General features: G+C 60.3%; 1 protein-coding gene across 10 annotated transcripts in view; it reads left to right on the top strand.

Moving 5' to 3' along the window:
* Nucleotides 1–16794, top strand: part of SEPTIN9 (septin 9) — a 144839-nt gene that overhangs the window by 114688 nt on the left and 13357 nt on the right. The gene's annotated exons all lie outside the window — the stretch shown is intronic.

Genomic DNA, 16794 nt, shown 5'->3' with positions numbered 1-16794 from the left:
AATGCAGCGTGGGGGGACCCCGTCTGCGGGCCAGGGATGAGGAAGCAGCTCCTCAGCCGACCTGCTGTCCAGGGGGCTTTGCAGCCCACGCAGAGGCTGGGAGAGCCCAGGCTGAAATCCTGCCGCCAACGGTGTGGTCCTTGCACACTCCCTAGCAGGGACCGATGGAGGCAGTGCCCTTTGCCCTGCACACTCCGTCCCAAAGGTCCCCTGAGCACTGACTCAGCCTCCAGTCTGCCACATGTCCGCCTTGCCCTGCTCCCTCTTCTGATAGGAAAGCCCCCTGCACTGTGGGCCGAGGTCTGGGGAGCATCCCTCTGCTCCCCAAGAGAAGTTTGAAATTCCTTTCCTTGAGAAAAATGTACCACCCGGAAGCAGATGAGCAGTGGGTGTCTGGCAGATCTCTTCCGGCACCGGGGACAGCACCCGCTGGACCAGTTGGGATTTGGTTTGGATCTCAGACTGAAACCCCCAGGAGGAGGAGGTGGGCGGGGTCCCCTCCCCCAAGCTGGTGGGCTTCCCCCATGCATCCTGCTCTCCTGGGACACCTGGGGCCTTTACACCAGCATCACTCTTGACCAGCTTGACTCCACCCCTGTGAGCAGGGGTCTCCTTTTCAGGAAATTGGGAGAATGTGCTTGTGTGGGCTCCCAGGGTGGGCTCCCCTGCCTTCTGTTTGGGAAGGTGGGAGTCACGCCCCTCTCCCCTCTTGGGGTTCCTCTGGGCTGAGGCGTGGCTGTGGCTTCTTTGTGACTTGCCTTTCTGAACATCCGTATCTGGGGGCATGAGTGTGACTGACCCCCGGCTCATCCCTCCTGTCCCCTGGTCATTTCTGGACTGGGACGCCTACACCACTGTTCCATCCCTAGATTGTGCCTGTGTGTTTGGAGCACCCGCTCCTGAGGGCTGTCTGTCCTGGTGAGAGTGATCGGGTCAGCCCCAGGGCACAGGGAGGAGGCCCTGCATGGGCCCCAGGGCATTCGGAGGTGCCCGGCCCTCCCCCTGCAGGCCCAGTCACAGGGCAGAATGTGGCAAGCATGCGTTTGGCCCCATCAGGCCAAGTCCAGATGGACTTTCTTGGGGCCTGGGGAGTCACCTTCTGAGCACCAGATCTACTTCCCGTGGCTGTGGGGACAGACAGGCTCCTCAGGGCCTTGGTCCCTGAACCCTCTACCCATCTGGGCAACCAGAGCCACCATTGACTTCACCCTCCTTCCACCAGGCCCTGGCTCCATATCCTCCCAGCTTCCTGTTGCGTCAGGGCTGGTCTGACTGCGCCTGTCAGATAGAGCCGCTCTGTGGGGCAGAGGCGCCTCCCACAGAGGGGAAGACCCCGACTGAGGCAGGCCTGGGCTGGGCAGACCCCTGGGTGGCCAAAGGTCTCAGGGCTCCCTCGGGCAAGGAGCTGGTGACCGGGGCTGAGCTTCCGCTTTCCTGCGCCCTCTACTTATTGTATGCAGCCTTATGCTGGCTTTCCCACACCACCCCGGAAGCTTCTGGGCTTCCTCTCTCTCCTGGCTGTGTGCGTGGGAAGAGGGGCTTTATTTAAATGCATGAGGGTGAAGGCAGATGCCTGGTGCCCTTAGCTGGCTCTCCATTCCCAGACTCCTGCCTCTCAGCGCTAAGCTTTGGTTTGTCTGTTGAGTGCTGGCTGGTTGCTGGGCAGGCAGGGACCTGTTCTCAGAAGCTCCAGAGAGCCCTAGGAAGCTTTCCCAGGACCCTCTCCGAGGGTGGCGGGCAGGCGGTGCCGTGCACAATAGCTCTGCCTGTGAGTGTGTTTTATGAGGACTCTGCAGGGAGGGTGCAGGTCTAATTACAGGCTGGCGAGGGGCTCCTGCCCGCACCTGGGAGGGCAGGAGGTTCCAGCGCTTGCTCAGTACTGGGAGGCGCTCCCCCCACCTCATCCTCCCTCCTCTCCCACTGGGAACCGCACCCACCAGGCTGTGAGGGCCAGTGAAGAGGGCTCGCTACCCCAGCCGGGAGCCCCGAGCCTTAGTCCTCTGCCCTGCTGCTTCCCGCCCTCCGGGGACCCTGCCAGACCTGCTAAGGGCAGAGTTCATGGTCTGCTGCACAGCTGCCCACTCAGCTGTCCCTGCTGGTCCCTGGCGGAGGGTCTGGGCTTTGGTTTTGTTGGGAGGTCGGGTATCACCAGTGCAGAGTACCTGAAGGTGACAGATAGGACCCTCTCCCTGGCTGGCCAGCCTACATGGTATCGCGAATGCTCGAACTTGGTTCACTGGTAACTGGTTCTTGGGCAGAGTGGCACCCCCTTGTGAGATGCCGGCCCCTATGTGTCCCAGGCTGCACTTGGAACTCTGGATCCAGGTCAGGCTCTTGGGGGCTGATATCAGTAGTCACTGACGCAGACCCCCTTGCAGCCGTGGGGAAGGAGGTGCACAGCCATGCAGAGGGACCCCTCACTGTTCCCTCACCCCTGACTTGCAGCACCCCCTTCCCAGGCCCCCAAGGACCTGCAGCTCCTGCCCAGTTCCTGGAGTGCCAGGTACTGAGGACACAGCAGTGTGATCATCAGAGTGGTCATCAGAGTGTCCTCCCCTGAGTCCCCAGGGGAATGTACAGGACCTCCTCCCCCCTCCCTCATTCCAGATCCTTATCTCTTATCTTATCTCCTAGGCTCTGGTCCAGGTGCCTGTCACTGCTGAGCAGGAGATAAAATTTTCCTGGGCCTGGAGACCAAGACCAGGCAGGAAAGCGAGTCACACCCACTGGTTGGTGTCCAGCCCCCACACTTGTGCAGGGATTGCGACTCATCGATCTGTGTCCCCAGTTGCTGAATGTCCTGGGTGCTTGCTCAATTGATCTTTGGTTGAATGAATGGTCAGCATTGTACGACCAGGTTTTCAACTTTTGTCCAAATATTTTGTGCTTCCGGGAGGCTACCTGGGAAGGACAGTCATCTCTCCTGCTTTCCTCATCTTCTTTTTAAGAAGAAGGATCAGAACCCAGCATACGTGGTTTAAATATATTCTCTCTGGGGCAGGGTCCGGATCTGATGACTTCCCAGGCTCCAGGGTCCCTTGTAAGTAGGGGTCTCCGGGACAGGAGCCACGTCTTCCCTGGGTTGTTTGCTGAGGCCCAGGAAGACCTTGCCAATTGCTGGTGTCAGTTGTGGGCGGGAGAGTAATGATGGCTCTGCAGCGACCCATCAGCGGGAGGGGGCGTCTCTGCTCTTTGTGGCTGGGGTGGGGGTGGCAGGGTGGCAGGCTCGGCACGGTGAGCAGCGGAGGACGGTGTCGGGGTTGCTGGAGGACAGGAGACCTGGTGAGGAACAGGTGAGTTGAGTCCTCGCCACCGCGCCTGGCCCTGAGCCAGAGGGCACCGTGGAAACCACACCCCAGGACCTAGTGAGAGCGAGGCCCAGTGGAGCCCCCACGGAGCTGGCCTGGTGACCGGCGGTTCTGAGCTGGGTGGCTGAGGTCTCCACAGGGGCCTCTGGGTTTGAGAGTCAGACAGGCCCTCCAGGGTCACGTGCCTTCCCTTGGCCCTTCTGAGCTCAGCTAGACCGGGACCATATTGAAAGGCTGCCGAGAGCCTGGTGCAGGTGGGCACAGGTGACGCGGGGTCAGCTGCCGAGTCCGCAGAGCTGTGCTCTTGTGCCCGCAAGGACCGTGGTCCTAGGGGATAGTTAGGTGCTTGCTGGTGTGACGCCCATGGTCCCAGGGCCCAGCGGCGTCTGGGTGGCTCCATGGTAGTGCTCCTCTGACCGCATCTTGCTCTGGCCCTTGGTCACCATCTCCCTGCACCTTCACACCTTCCTGCGCCACTGGAAACGCAGGCAGGCAGACGAACACCTCTGCACACCATGTCACTGTCCTTGACTTTCCTTGTGGGACGAAGAACACGCTCACATGCCGTGGTTTTAAAAAGCAGGGAAATAGGCCGGCCCGTGGCTCGGTGATGGAGCATGAGCTGGGCACACCCGAGGCCTGGGTTCATACCCAGCACTGCGCGCGCACACACACGTGTGCACACACTGGAAGAACGGACAGGTGCTCAGCCTGTGAGGTGCCGAGGAGAGGTGGGAAAGACGTGTCCTCTCTAGAGCTCTGGCTGCTCAGCGCCAGCCTCCACGTCCTGCCCACTCGGAGCCCGCAGGGCTCCCTCTTCAGTGCATGCTGAGAATTGGACTCTTGTCTCCATTTCACAGATGTGAAAGCTGAGGCAAGCTGTGAAGTGACTGTGATGTGTTCCATCGGTGAGAAGGTGGCCTTGGGAATGTTCTCTGCTCAGAGGACAGAGGAGGCTTGCTATTACGCTGACTTTCTAGAGTAAATGAAGCGCACGTGGGTTCCCAGGACCACTTCTACCCCAGGCAGCCCTGGCCCGAGGCCAGCAAGGCCACACACGTCCGGTGCTGCCTCGCAGCCCCTGGCAGAGCCAGCGCTCCCCAGTGGGCTGGCAGGGCACGAGGTGGTGGCTTCCTCCCAGTTGGGGTCTTCCCAGGCCACCTTGTTCCGGCTGCAGCCTTTGCTCACATCTCAGCTCACTCAGCAGACCCCCGAGTCCACCGTGTGGGACACACCTGGGAAGGGGTCCCAGCTTGGGGAGTGACCTCTCGGCCCTGCCCGCTTCCACTTAGCGCTCCAGGGGCAGCTGCGTTCCCAGAGGGCAGATCGTCCCTGGCCAGGCCTGGCTCGGCTCCCCAGGAAGAGGCACTCAAATGAAGGCCAAAAGTTGGGGACCGGCAGGAGCAGGGTTTGTGGTGGCCCTGCCTCTGCCGATGGTCACTTGGTGAGTCCCTGAAGGACGGCGGTGTTGAGGCCCCGATGGCCTGCCCACCTGTTCTGCCATCCCGTGTCCTGCTCTCCCGTGGGCTTCACAGGGCTGGGGCCGGAGCTGGTCAGGGCAGCACCAGCTGCACCCCCTGTGGCTCGTTGTCCTCCACGCCGTGGTCTTCTGTCTGCAGAAGTGGTGGCTTTGTGGGGCCGTCCTGGGGAGGAGTGAGGTGGACCGGGGCCGTTCCAAAGAAAGTGGACACGTGGTGTAGAAGCCTTCTCTGTCACTGGCTATGGCTGCCTCTGATGGTAAATTCCAACGTGTGGCAGCTGCTGGCTTGCGTGGGGCAGAGCGTGGCCTTCCAGAAGCTTCTGAACCAGCTGGCCACTGTAAGATGGAGCATCCTGGGTCCTGTGGGCACACCCAGGAAGCCAAGAGGCAGTCCCCACAGCACAGGGGTGGTGGCACTACAACTCTGGGCCCTGGGACTTGGCCGGGGACTGGGGGCTGGCCCAGGTGCAGGGGCAGTGGGTACAGAAGGGCCAGGAGGGGATAGAGTGGCTCTGGGTTCTGGGAGTGGAGTCTGGTGTGAGGGTGCAGGGGATGTGGACATGGGCCCCGGGGTCAGCCAGGAGGCGCCCCACACTCAACGCCTGCTGCACAGCTGCCTCTCCAGCCTTGGCCCCTGAGGTCCACTCAGGCTGCCTTAGGCTGGGGACAGTGAGGCCCTCCACATAAGGATGCCCAGCTGTCCTTCCCCATCCCTGCAGATGTCACGGCCACCGCCCAGCCTCCCCCAGGCTCACTGTTGGCCCGGGCTGCCCGGTTCCATCTCCCCAGGATCTGGGCCTGTGCCTGCAGGCGCACAGCCGCCTCTGTGCCCATTCATGCATCCGCTCATTCATGAATCCACTCAACAGCGCCTTTGTGCGTTTGTGGACAGTCTCGAGGTGCTGAGATGCCACCATGATTGTGACCCTGGCTCGGTCTGCAAGGACCTCACAGCTGCCCTCTCCCCGGAGTGCAGCCCTCAGCCCAGCCCTCCGAGACGTGTGGAAGGAGGACAGACGCCCTCACTGTGTGTGCCTGGGCTTCTGCACCAGGCCAAGCAGCAGAAACTGCCCCAGGTCCTAGAGTGGGGGCATGGCTGTCAACGGGAGGAGGGCCCCATGAGGGACCTGGGCATGTGGGGGGACAGGAGCGAGGGCGTTGTGCCAGGCTAAGCTGGCCCTCCCTGGCTCACCATGGGGGGCTCTCCAAGACTGCTGGAAACAAAGAGCTAATACCATGTGACACTCGGAGACCAAATGCTAAAGTTGTCATTAAACCTCGAGTGACCCAGGGGCCACTCCCTCAGGGCCAGTCACCCTGACAAAACTGGGCTTAATGTGTGCTTAATGGAGTCCTCTTTCTGTGACTTGTGTTCCCCAGGCTCCTGGGCGGTGCTGTTTGGTTTGGGTGAATGGGGGAGAGGGCATGGGTCCTGCAGAGATGGCCAGGAAGTCCCGCCCCAGCAACAGCATCGCTGTGGTCATTTCCTCCTGGCCTGGGCAGGCCCCTGTTGGGAGGGCTGCACCCCCTGCACATCAGCCCTGTGCCTGGGCTCCCGGGAGCGGGGTGCTGAGTGGATGTCTCAGGAGGCAAGCTTTCCCTTCCTGTCCCTCCTGCCCAGGGACACTGGGGACCCTGGAGCTCAAATCTTCCTGGCTTCTTCATGGCTGTTTTTACTGTCATGACCTGCCTGCCCTCTCAGGTTGGCGCTTACTGCCTCCTTTATGTAAGAGGGTCATTCTGCGACTTCACGGATTCCGGCCCTTGGCACCCAGGGCCGTCTTTAAAGTGCACGTGAGAGCTTTATGTTCATGGCCATGGCGGGCGGTGAGGAGCAGGATGGGGCGTCTGTCCCACTGAGGACCCCAGCACCTCAGGAGCTGCAGGTCTGGAGGAGGGGCCCTTGAAGGCTCATGCAGGGACACTCCTGGCCGCCCCGCGCCGCAGTCCCTGCTCTGGGGGGTGGGGTGGGCGGGTGATGGGGTGGTGCACCTCTCCTCAGCGCTGTCTGCCACTATGTTTCTTTTTTATTTATTTTACTTTTTCATTATTTTTATTTAGCTTTTCATTTTTTACAGACTGCATTTTGATTCATTGTACACAAATGGGATACATTATTTTGCTTCTATAGTTGTGCACGAGGTGGATTCATACCATTCATGTAATCATACGTGTACGTAGGGCAGTGATGTCTGTCTCATGCCACCATTTTTCATATCCCCTCCCTCTCATTTCCTTCTACCTATTCTAAAGTTCCCCCATTCTTCTCTCATTCCCCACCTCCACCCCCATTATGTATCATCCTCCACTTATCAGGGAAAACATTCGGCCTTTGGTTTTTTGGGCTTGGCTTATTTCACTTAGCATGATATTCTCCAATTCCATCCATTTATTGCAAATGCCATAATATTATTCTTCTTTATGGCTGAATAGTATTCCATTGTGTGTATATACCAGTTTCTTTTCTTAATAACAGCGTTCTTGAGATGAATTCACATAGGGTAACAGTCAGCCTCTCCAGGTATCCAGTGCAGTGGTTTCAGTCTGTTGCACAGTTGCATTTGTCAGCAGTCCCCAGAGATATGGACCCATAGGAGGTGTGTGTGAGCAGCCCTCTGTCCCACGGGAAGTTGTTCAGGGTGCCCGTGCCTGGAGGCCAGGTGCTCCTGGACCCCGTGTGCTGTTTTTTCCTGTATATTTTACCTGTGACAAAGCTTGATTTATGACGTAGGCACGGTAAGAGACGAGCAGTTGTGAGTAAGGAGACAGTAATTTCCATAGTGCGCGGCAGAGGTTGTTTTACACTAATGGATTGTTTGCTTGTGGACGGCTCCGGTCCATATTCTCAGACCGTGGCCAGTCGGGGGTGACTGCAGCCACGGAGAGCAAAGCCACAGCCGGCGAGCACCAGGATCGCTCCCTTGTGGCGGAGGTGGGAGGGTCATGACCTGACGCATCCGTGTGAGTGTGAAGGAGACTGAACGGGAGACGGCATTCCTGCCACACGAAGACTTTATAAGTAAATGAAGACCCAAAGGAACGGGGACCCCAAGAGGCTCCCGCTCGACTGGACGAAGCCCAGAAACAGTGATGACCTGGGTCTGAGCTGAGTGGTCAGCTGGGGAAGCTGGTGCAGCTGCGGCCTGCCCATCAGGTGCCTGGTCTTGGGAGCTGAGGGTGCTCCTCTCTGGTTTTGGGTGGGCCTTCCAAGCAAGGGTCTCAGGACCTGCTTCAACGGAGCAGGGCGAGGCCAGAGTCCTTCCTGCTTCTGCTGATTCTCACACCAAGGTGCCTTGTCATGGAGGTCCCGAACCTGTCACCCTTACCTGATAGGATGGCCCGCCCACGCTAGGGAGGACAGTAGGCCTGCTAAACTCGTCCCCAGACTCATTTTCAGATGCATCCAGAGCAGCCACTGGGGTGCCTTGTAGCTCAGTCAAAGTGACACATAAAATAACCATCTCAACTGCAGCCATCGCCAGTGACTGCCGGACGTGTACCGCCCTTAAGGGAGACGTACCCATTAGCAGCCTTTCTCTATCCCTTCCCTCCCCTCCCGGCCCCAGGCACCCACTCACCTCCTTCCTGACCCTGCATTTGCCTGCTCGATGCTTTGATCGGTGGACTCCTGTGACACGTGGCCTTTCGTATCTGGCTGCTTTCGCTGGAATAGCGTTTTCAAGTTCCACGCATGCCATAGCACATGGATACTTCATCCTTGTCTTTCGGGTGCCGGGGTGGGACCCAGGGCCTCGGGCAGGCTAGGCCAGCGCTCTGCCACTGAGCCACCGCCCAGCTGGTGCTCCATTCCTCTGTGTAGGGGATGACATTCCATTGTGGGGTCCACCCTCAGGCGATGGCCGCTGGCCGTCATCCCTGAGCTGCCCTGAGCTCAGCGCATGGTCTTGGCGTGGACTTCGCATGGACCCAGGTTTGCTGCCCTGGGGCAGCTCTGGGTCCAGTTGAGCACAGGCGCCTCTACACCATGTGTCGGGGGAAGGATGCCGTCAGCCAGGTTCATGGTTGTGCTTCTCTGTCTCCTGGTTTTCATTTCTCTTCAATTGTAGCTGTCTCTCTAACGTTCGCTCCTGAGGACACCCTAACCCCAGCAAGCCAAGGTCCCTTTTTCTCTTCGTGAGCTCACTGGAATAGGGCGAATTTGCTCACGGATGACTTGGGATGCAGGTGGGGGGTGAGGAGCCGCCCTTGGGGTCTGCAGTGGGGTCCTGCCGCTGACTTCCAGCTGCTTCTGCCTGCTCAGGGCAGACCACGTCAGAAAGGGGAAGTGGGAGGTTGTGTGTGTTCTCTGCAGGAGACGGACAGGCATGGTGGGCGCAGGTGGGCGGGCTGATTGCAGTGTGAGACAGGAAGTAGGGTGGGTGGGTTTGGGTAGGGCCGTGCAGTGACTTTCCTGACTGCTTCCCCCAGGCCTGCCTCAGTCCAGGGCAGAAGCCGCCTTCCTGGGGGAGGGTGTGAGTGCAGGAGGGGGTGGGGCGGCCTGCAGGTCTCCCAGGCCGGGCACCCTGCTACAGCGTTGCTGGAATGTTCTGCATCACACACAAAAGGCAAACTGTAGAAGAAATAAGAGCTCACTGTTGCTTTAAACCCCCTCTCTCCCTTGGCTAGCCCCTCTCCCCCTCAGCTAGCCCTCCGTGGTCCGCCTTCGTGGGCTCTGTCCTGCTGTGTCCTCTTCAGGGACCCAAGACTACAGCCAACTTGGAAGGCCCACTGGGCACAGCCTCAAGAAGGCCACCGGCCCCTCCCCCTCCTGGGCCTCCTTGTTCCTGGGATAAATTACCATATGAATGTGGCTCCTTCCCGGAGCCAGGGCTGGAGGGGGCCTGGGAGGGGACAGGCTCCCACCCTCCCAGGGCCTCAGGTTCCTGCACTGACTGCAAATCCAGCCAGGCCACCATTGCCAGCAAGTGGAAGGAGGCCGGCAGGTTCTCCGTGGCTGCTTGGATCCCACCATAGGTAAACGCAGGATGGGCTGGTCCTTGGAGGAGGAAGCAGCGGCCGAGGGTGGAGGGGTGCGCCGCGGAGGGCTGCGGGGTCCCAGAGTCACAGGGACCACTGTGGTGTTTGCCGTCCTGTACTTTGGGCTAGTTACCGTAGGGACGTGGCCTCTGAGGCGGGCCTGGTGCCCCTCGGTGGATGTGAGCCGTGGAACCGCAGTGCGGGGGCCACCCGCGTCCACGGCCTCTCGCCCGGCCTGCCTGCTTGTGGCTGAGCAGCGTGCAGGTCGGGACGCGGTGGACGCAGGGGTTTCCACAGGGCCCTGGCGGTGTCTCCCCCGGTGGGTCCCCTGTGCCAGGTGTGCCCCGCTCCTGAGTGTGGGCTGGTGTGAAAACACCATGTCTTGGAGGAACCAGCTCCAGGTGGTGCCCCTCCCAGGAGGTGCTGGGGCGGTGAGGGAGGCAGCCCGGGAGGCCCCTGCGCCCCGCCAGGCTGCCCCGTCTCCGCCCGGCCATTTCCTGAACAGGTTCCTAACTGGGCCCCACTCCAGGCGACCCGGGAAGCCCTTCCATCCTTCCCCCTTCCCCCTTCCTCTGCGGCTCCAGCAGATGATGGAAACCGGAAATTGTTAGCATCTCATTTACATGGCTGCCACTCACGGGGCAGCCGTGGGAAAGGACACTGGCCAGCACCCCCGCCCGCAGGCCAGGGAGGGAGCAGGCAGCACCTGGGATGCCCTGGGAAGGGCGGTGCAGAGCCAAGGGCAGCCAGCTGACCAGCCCGTCATTCGCAGCGTCCTGGTGGGCGTCTGGGGTGTGTAAGGCTTTGTGCTCCGCAGACAAACCAGGCGCTGCACCCAGCGGGGGCGGCCGAGTAACACGCGGTCACTCGCTGAGCAGGGCCGTGGAACAGAGGCCTGGGTGAGCGGCCCTGGGAAGGCAAGAGGAGTTCCCAGGAGCAGCAGGGAAGAGAATGTTCTGGGCCGTTTGAAGAGCTGAGAGGGAACCAGGGAGGCTGCGCACTTGCGGGTCTGGAGAGCGCACAGGGTGGGGCATCTTACTAATCGTGGGCGTTGGCTGTGCCCGCTCAGTGCTACTCCCTTGGTAAACGTCTCACTGGGTCCAGGAATCTTACCAGACACTTACTGTCCCATTTCCACAGGAGAACACAGAGGCACAGAGAAGTCGGGTTACTGGCTCAGGGTCATACAGCATATCAGTGGCAGAACAGGATTCTGGAGCCCAGGATTCTGCTGCCCAGGCATGGTGGACATCAGTCACAGTACCAAGGAGGGAAAGGGTCACCCTAGTTTAAATATCTAACACCAGAGCACCAGGAAGTCCTCTGGAGAGACTGGGTCAGGGTGGGGGCAGCAAGTGAGGGACTGGGGTGGGGCACTGGATTGGGGTGATGGCAAGGGAGGGCCAAGATTGCCCTGGATGCCCGCTGTCATCACTCATGGCTGGAGGTGGTAGACGGCAGATGGGTCTGGGGCCAGGGCTCCGTGTGGGACAGGCTCAGTTCCAGGCGCCTTTCCCATGTTCCTTTGACCAGGACAGGGCCGGGCACGGTGGGGCCTTGGGAATGGCCACAGTGCACTCTGGAGCTGTCAGGCTGGCGTTGGTGTGTGGGTCCAGTGGAGAAGCTGGCTTCAAACACCCAGGGAGGCTGAAGTCAGCCTGGAGAGTGTCCATCGAGGGGCTGGGCCTGCCTCTGCCGGGCCAGAGGAGCAGGAGTCAGCACAAAGCCAAGTGGAGATCTGGGGAGAGGAAAGCTTGGGTGGTCAGGTGTGCGTTTCCTGGGGCCTGGGGAAGGTGTGACCTGTGTACGCCACCCCGGAAGACTCGTGGCTCCATCTGGCCAGATCCTCAGATCCAGAGGCGCATCTGAACTTCACGCCAAGGTGGGGTCGCCACACCTGGCTCGGGCGTGAGGATGCGCTGTCTCCTGGGCATTCCAGAGGTGACGGAAGCACATGACCGCACGGTACCCAGGCAGCTGCCCAGGCACACCCGGGGAGAGCCTGGGTAAAGGGGTGTGTGTGTGTTTCCGAGATTCCTTGGGTAGGCTGCCTGTCCACCCACTCAGCCGTCCACCCATCCCCCTCCCTCCATCCACACGTCCACGTACCCACTGCCACATCTATCCCCTCATCTGCCTGGCTGGCCCCCGGTCCACTCATTCATTTGACTACCCTCCCACCTTCCCACTCACCTGCCTGCACATCCTCCCCATCCTTACCTCCAAGCCTTTGAACGTGCTGAGCTCTGTGCTTGGGAAATGCCTCCTAGGCATTCACGAAGCCTCTGTGGCCCAGCCACTGACTGACTGGCTCCCCTTGAGGGGGCTGGAGTGGCGTGGGGCAAGGGCCTTTCACCCACGCCGGGAGCTGAGCAGCCCAGCTGTGAGGTGGGCACAGTCCAGGTGGGCTGCCTGCAAGGCTGAGCCTGAGAGAGCCGTATGAGGAATGCAGGTTCCCAGGCTGGTGGCAGCACCACAGCTCAGTGTTTCTAGACCTCCCCAGCCCTGCCCTGGGGTGGGAGAGAACCACTCCCCTTCACCGCCTGACCGGTGACCCCTCCCTCCCCATCCCCTCCCCCCTCCTCCCATCCCCTCCCCCACCTTCCTGGACCCTCTGATACAGTCAGAAGCTTGTATGAGGCTCTTTCTCCCCCCTTGAGGGGTCTTTGGCTCCCACTGGCCCCTCCCTGCCTGGCCCCCAGGTCCTGCTTTCAGCCCCCTGCATCTCTCCCGCAGGAGCTGGGCCTCAGGAGGCCTCGGGCAGTGTGGGATGGTCTGTGCAGAAGGGACTTGCTTGGTATCGTTGGGGAAAGGCCCTGTTCTGCTGAGTTCCTGGCAGGGGACCCACAGCTGTGCCCTTCAGACCCTGGTCTACATTCTGTCATTTCTAACAGTTTCATAAGTTGAGGGTGCCTTGCCCGTGTGTCACCAGGGAGTTCTGGTGTGCTGTCTGCTGACAGCGGGCTGATAGGAGAAGGGTCTGGGGAGAGGGAGGCGGGGCTCCGGCCCCCTCCGCCAGGGGGACATCCCTGATAAGAGGAAATTCCACCCTGTAACAAATGGCCAGTTGCCTCGTTTCCGGCAGAGAACTCTTCTTTTCTGAACTTCGCAGGCATTTGACAAGAGCCAGCAGAACCTCTGGACGGCAGCCTCTTTGGAAGGACCGTTGCCCTGGTGGGGGCTGGACCTTGGGTGTGCTTGGGGGGGGCGCAGCTGCCGCTTGGAATTCCCGTTCCCTGGGTGAGGGGAGGCGTTTCCATCCTGCCCCAGCTGCAGACCAGGGTGGGGGCGGTGGAAGACGAAGTAGATCCCCTGACACAGGAAGTCGAGGGCTCCTCCGCGGCCTCTGTGACTTTTGAGGAAGTGAAGGAGGGTGGCTTGCAGGTTGCAGCCTGCCCGACCGGAGATTGATGTCTCAATAGGCTGAGCCCGTGAACCGCTGGCAGAGAGGAGGAGGCGCCTGCAGATGAAGTGGCTCCCCGGAGGGGGCGGGGCAGCGCCTTGGACTTGGTCCAAATTTGGCTTTGTGGACGGGGCCAGTTGCAACGGTCTTGGCGGAACTGCAGGGTCCTCGAGATTCCTTGTGATGGAAAAGAGAGGCTTGGTGGGAGGACAAGCAGGGGCCGTCTTGCCGGGTAGCATTAGCAGGGACGGTGGGGTGCCTTGGGCCCCTGAACAGAGGAAGAGTCGTGTGAGGACAGCCTGGCCACCCTGTCCCTCCGGGTTCCCGCGAAGTCACTGGCCCCAGGCGCTTGAGCTTTTCCACACTGCTGCTCAGCTCCCCAGAAGGAGAACGGCTCCTGAAACCACGTCACTCATTTTGTTGGAAGTCCCCAACTGGGCCAGCCTTCTGCATCTGCAGATCCCGATTCTCTGGGGCCTCCGTGTGGATTTCCAAGCCCTCTCAGGCGGGAGGGCAGAGGCTTCCATGTCTGGCATCTCAGCCCTTAACCAGACTCCAGGAGACCCCTCCGCCCTGAACAAAGCGCCAAGTGTAACTCGGTGGAGGCGGAGTTACTTATCAGAGAGGACGAGCCACGTGTGCTTTTAAAATTCGGCCCCATCCCTGCCTGTGCAAATTTGCAAAATTTGCTCGTTTATATTCAGTGTTTCCATCTTTAGAAGAGAACAGGAAGTCCCTTGTGACATTTATGAGCAGCTCGGGGTGGCTCGGGTAGTCAACAGGGACGCGGCTCAGCGACAAGCAGAGTCGAGGAGATGAGATCAGAGCCTGGTTCCAAAGCCCTGCTGCCACCACAGCCCCGGGGCCCTCCTGGGCCTGGGGACGCAGCCCCGCTGACCGGAGCCTGAGCCTGTCCTCTTTCCCCCGCGCTTCTCGGACTTCCTCTCTTGCCTTTGAGTTTCCGCCGTTTCGTGCTCCCTGTCCTCCAGCTGGGGACACAGGACTACTTTGAGTGTGCTGATGGTGAAGTGCTGAGGTGACCAGAGATAACCCGATTCCATCCTGTTCTCCTTAGGCCAAGCTGGTTTTCTTAAGTCGGGGTTCCCAGACAGAGGGCTCCTCTGAGCTGCTCAGCTGTCCCTGTGTGTGCGTGACCCCCGTTCTTTCCCCCAGGGTCCTCTTCCTCCTGTAAGGTCTTGACATACAGATCCAGCTCCACTGCCTCCAACTGTGACTTCCTGCCTGGAAGGGAAGTGGGTCATCCGGAAGGCGTGGCAGATTCCAGCGCATGAACTTCGGGGTCTGGGGATGGAGCCCGGTGTGAGGCCCAGGCCGGGGGCTCCATCCCCAGCACCACAATAGAACCAAAAAGCAACCTGTGTGCGTGTGTGAATGACGTCACGGTCCCCGTGGCCTCTGCTTTCATTCAGCCTGATCGCAGCTTTCTTGTCATGGTTGGGTCTGGGGTGTCCCTCAGAGGCCCGGTCCTCAATGTTCAGAGGTAGAGCCTGTGGGCAGTGACCGGACCCTGAGGGGTCTGCCTCATCAGCAGTTGACCCATGGATGGATTCATAGTGTAATGGCTTTTGGGAAGTGGTGAGGCCTGGTTGGAGGAAGCAGGTTGCTGGGGGCGTGTCCTATCCTTAGCTCCTCCTTCTCCTTCCACCTTTTTCTGTCTCTCTCTCTGCTTCCCAACCACCAAGAAAGGAGCAACTCTGCTCTGCCACACTCACCCCACCATGATCCTCTGCCTTGTCTCAAGCCCAGAGCAAAGGAACTGGCTGACCTGGGACTGAAATTGGGAGCTCAAATAAGTCTTTCCTCCTTTACGTCGTTTGTCTTGGGCGCTTTGTCACAGTGATGGAAAGTTGACTGACACCTGTAATGCCATTTTCGTTTATTGTTAGGAAGGAAGGAAGCAATAAATATTTACAAAATACATGAATGTTGTGGCCCAGGTCCACTAAGACCCTGGATCATTTTCTCCTATTATTGTTTATAGCTGTTTGTTTATCTTCTCGTTCCAGGGCAGTTCCTTCCCTGGATCTGCCTGCCTCTGCCTGTGTCTGGTTTCCAGCCCTTTCTCTTTCCTTCATTGCTGTTTCCTGAACTGGTTCCTGCCAGCTCCTCCCTCCACCCACTCTCTCATACCAGAAGAGGGGAGTCATCTTAGGCCTTTGGGTTTTGTCAGCTCGACCTGGGGTGGACTCCTGAGGTGGACTTTTCAGATGGGGATGGACAATTTGGTGTCTGCTTGGGGGTATAGGTCCTTGGGAGCTTTGGCAGGGGACTGGGGCTGCTTAGCCCCTGTTTTGGGGTCCAGAACTTCTGGTGCACCAGGGTTTGCCCTCATCGGGCTGGGAGAGCTACAGGATCCCCGGAGGGCGCGGGAGCCCTGGCCGGCCCTTGGCGCTCTGGCGCCTTTCCTTAGAGGTCATGGAACTCAAGATGGGAAAGCCCCGGAGAGGCCTGGGGAGAGCCTGCAGCCTGCAGAGCCAGCTGGGCAGCGTCTCCTGGCAGCCCTATGCCGCTGGCCCCAGCCTGTGAGGCCCAGAGCCTGCAGCCTCAGGGCTGAGCACCAGGCCCCCGCGTGGCCCACTGAGACGCAGCGAGGGCCACTGCAGTCTTTCCACCAACTCAGGCACCTGGCCCGTGGGGTTGCTGGCCCCCTTCAGATCCTGGCTCCATTCCTCACTGCCTTGCGGCCCCAGTCAGTGACAGGGCCGCTTCAGGCTCAGTGTCCCGTCTGTGCCGTGGGATAGAAGCGTCCACCTCCTGGGGTGCTTGTGCCAACCCTTGGGCTCCCTCAAGCTCGGGCAGAACAGGAGCAATGAGGGGGGGTGTGGGGAGGTGCCCAGCGAGGGCCCCTTGGGAGTGGAGAGTGTGGGTTCCCCCCGGCTGAGCTGGGCTTGAAGGACTTCGCAGGCCCCAGGGAGGTGGGGGAAAGGAGCAGTGGCTCTGGTCACTCTGCCACGCTGGCTTCCTGTGCTCAGGGCTTGCCCACCTTTCAGAAGTCCCTTTGCAGGGGACAGGGAACATCTCATGTTCATGGGGTGTAAAGTTCCAACCACAGGCAGGTGCTCTGGGGCAGGCAGGGTGCCGTCCCTGGGCCTGAGTGCAGCCTTACCCCAGTCCCTGGGTGTGATCTCCAGGAGGCAGTGCGTCTCTCCTGGGCGCCTGCTGCAGAAACCAGGAGGCTGTCGCACAGCTGATGGACAGGGGGTCAGTGGGAGGATGCTGGCTGCAGGTGCCCTTGGTTTAGAGGCCCTAGGCATCTGGCGGAGGGGATGAGAGGCTGTCTCTGGGTGCCGTGCTCCGCGGCCCTGACCTTTGGCTGGCCCTGCAGGTGTCCGTGGCAGGCTGGCCTTGTGTCGTGCTGGCCACCGCGGGCAGTTATTGAGCAAGGGTGTGGGGTGTTTGGTGGGGTCACCACCCCAGGTTTGCAGGGTTGCCTGCCTGGGCATGAGGCAAGGGCAGTAGCACTGGCTCTTGGCCCTGCGGGTGAAGCTCGGTGCCACGCTGAGCTCCTGGATGTTCCGTGTGGACGGTTCTGGGGTGCAGAGTGGCAAGACCAGCGCGGGCCGGGAGGGCGGCCCCTGATGCTGGTTTTGGGTCTGCCCTGCAAG

Source organism: Sciurus vulgaris (assembly GCF_902686455.1).
Source record: "Sciurus vulgaris genome assembly, chromosome: 3".
Taxonomy (NCBI): Eukaryota; Metazoa; Chordata; class Mammalia; order Rodentia; family Sciuridae; genus Sciurus; species Sciurus vulgaris.
This window is presented reverse-complemented; position numbering and strand designations above follow the sequence as displayed.